The 2,582-nt window shown below is 40.4% G+C and overlaps 1 non-coding gene across 1 annotated transcript; it reads left to right on the top strand.

Annotated features, from left to right (window-relative positions):
* The first annotated feature begins 1,929 nt into the window (after window positions 1-1,929).
* trnad-guc (transfer RNA aspartic acid (anticodon GUC)) lies at window positions 1,930-2,001 on the top strand. Its single transcript has one exon. It is a non-coding gene; the product is annotated as a tRNA-Asp (tRNA).
* The last annotated feature ends 581 nt before the right edge of the window (window positions 2,002-2,582 follow it).

Raw genomic sequence — 2,582 nt, 5'->3', positions numbered from 1 at the left:
CTTCTCGGCCCTACTTCTTCCATGATGGAGTACTTCTGAATTAGCCACTCCACGATATCATTTCCTGGAAGGCATAGCGAGGAAGGCATCTAGTTAGAGTCGAGAAATGCATTAAGCCGTCATAAATCAAAAACGCTGAACTCGATAAATAAATTACATAAATAAATATGAGCGCAAGGAGATCGATGACAGTCTTAATGCACAGGATTCCCGAAGACCGCCGATGTATGGGCTTTCCTGTGAAGGGCTTAAATGACCATTAGGACCCGGCCCCCGGGACACTGCACGGCCGGGTGTAAGACAACCCGGGCGGCATGAAAAATTTATTTTAAAAAGTAAAATATGTATCGTGCACCTGTCATCGCATGTGGAATCACTGTGATTAACAGTCTTTGATTCTTCATCTTTATCCCCATGTCGGGATCTTGCATCGCCACAATGACTTGTTCAATCTGGGATAAGAAGAATAGTCAAAATCGTGAAATCAAGGTGACGACAGACATAGTGAAAACGTTCAACCTAGTAATATAATAATTGCTTAATGTGTGATTTGATATGTAATCGTTATATTCATCATTAAATCACCGGAGAGACACACTCATATATTTAGGCATATATATAAGTAAACTACAAGGTTTTTCCTCTGACTATCTTAACTGCACGTCAAAGACGTTATCGGATATTCCCGACTACAGACTTTCGGTTTGATCATTTATTCGCGTTATTAATTCGGCTCCTGATTACATTAAACTAAACATGCTCAGATTGTTACAACCTTTGCTTGTCGGTTATTTTTGGGATCTTTCTGGATGGGCTCAAGGCGGGGTCTGTAAGCACAAGCAAACTGCCAGCACTTTTGTTTTACATGAAAATAGTTTGATGTCGGCCTATTGCGTTATTGTCTGGCTATAATTTGGAGGCAATATTAAACAATAGGCCCATATATTGTAAATATACATGTTGTGTTGTTTTGTTGTTATCACAAACGTATAGCCTGATCATAAATTTCATGGATACCTGGATGTTGTATGTTCCATTATATTTATGAATGAATGATTTATGTGAAGTCTGGCTTAGATTCGAGAATTAATCATATAGATTAAAAAAAGTTTTCATTTAAAAACTTATCTCATATAATAAAATCCTCGTCCGAACGAACATATGTCAGAATGAAAAAACATTTAAATTATTTTTTGTGATGCATCAGTATCAATAGCTACAACGTCATAACAGATATAGATATAATGCGGTTCATACTTTTGAAGTTGATGCGTATCTCCCGAAAAAAATCAACTCCAGAAGAGTCCGCGTCTGTAAATGCCTGAACTTCGGAATCGATCCTACCTTTGTTAGGCGCGGCATCTGTGTCTTGCAGCTGTTCCCTTGGATAAAGATGTTAATTGTCATGCTTACAGCATCTCGATCTCGGCGTTTGTGAAGTTGGGATTGATGCTGTCCTGTGTTTTTTTTTTTCCTTCCACACTTAAGCTCTGCTTGTTACTGCCCCATAGCGGAGCGCAAGTGAAACGGACTACCGGAGATTTGCACTGTTTTTCTGTTAGTGTGTATAATCAAAATATGACTCAGTTTGGCCAGTTAGAAAATATGATAATAGAAAAGTATTCTTTTCCTCTCACTTTTTTTTCTTGATTTAATTACCGACTTCACGTACTTACACTGTGTCCCGTTGCACGATGTAATATTGCGAAACTATGATTTTGTGGCAGTGTTTTGTAAAGGAATTTTCCGTTTAATCATCGTCTTAGTATAAAGCTATATGGTTGTTCTGGTATCAGTGGACGTACATTATGTATTTTTTCTTCTCTTGAGCACCATGGTCATGACATGAAGCTCAGTCATTGATTACTCGCAAATGTTAGTAGTCATCCGCTGTTTATCTTGAAGATGTAAAAGTAGTGCGCGTACATCTCCTCGTTAGTATAGTGGTGAGTATCCCCGCCTGTCACGCGGGAGACCGGGGTTCGATTCCCCGACGGGGAGAGTCTGCATCTTTTTGCCTCGGTCTCAAAAGGCACCAAGCTAGAACCGGCCCCGTGTTAGTGGAAACGGGGCTTGTGACTTGTACTCATGCATAATATTCTGCGGGTCGCTCAGCAGCGCAGCATATGAAACTAGACTCGGATTGTAAGTGTGTGGTTTTGATAATTGATGTATGGATGGATGGATCCTTAATAAGAGATATAAACAATAAGGTCCAGTCGCCAACTAATCATGTAAAATACGTCATAAACTCATGGTTGTTAAACCCAGAATAAAAATGAAGACGTATAACTAGGAAAGTCAACTTGCACATTTCAATTTTGGTTCGATATAATCACGTTGTCCTTAACCCTCCAGTGCAGGAGGGGACGGTAATGCGCATCGAATGTTTCCGAACCTGTGTGCTGATACAACCGAGGAAGAGCCGATGACTTCGGGGGAGGAGGGGGCAGGCGACTCGGAAGAAAAAGCAGCAGAACCCAATGCAGCCTGTAGCCCATTCAAAGGCCTACTGTTGGACCTCTGCTTATTTTGCAATACGTCTTTAGTACGGACTGAAAAATGTCCGATTTCGATGAGTT

The sequence above is a fragment of the Brienomyrus brachyistius genome, unplaced genomic scaffold, assembly GCF_023856365.1.
Source record: "Brienomyrus brachyistius isolate T26 unplaced genomic scaffold, BBRACH_0.4 scaffold129, whole genome shotgun sequence".
Taxonomy (NCBI): domain Eukaryota; kingdom Metazoa; phylum Chordata; class Actinopteri; order Osteoglossiformes; family Mormyridae; genus Brienomyrus; species Brienomyrus brachyistius.
The sequence above is the reverse complement of the archived record's forward strand: the minus strand, read 5'-3'. Positions and strand labels throughout refer to the sequence as shown.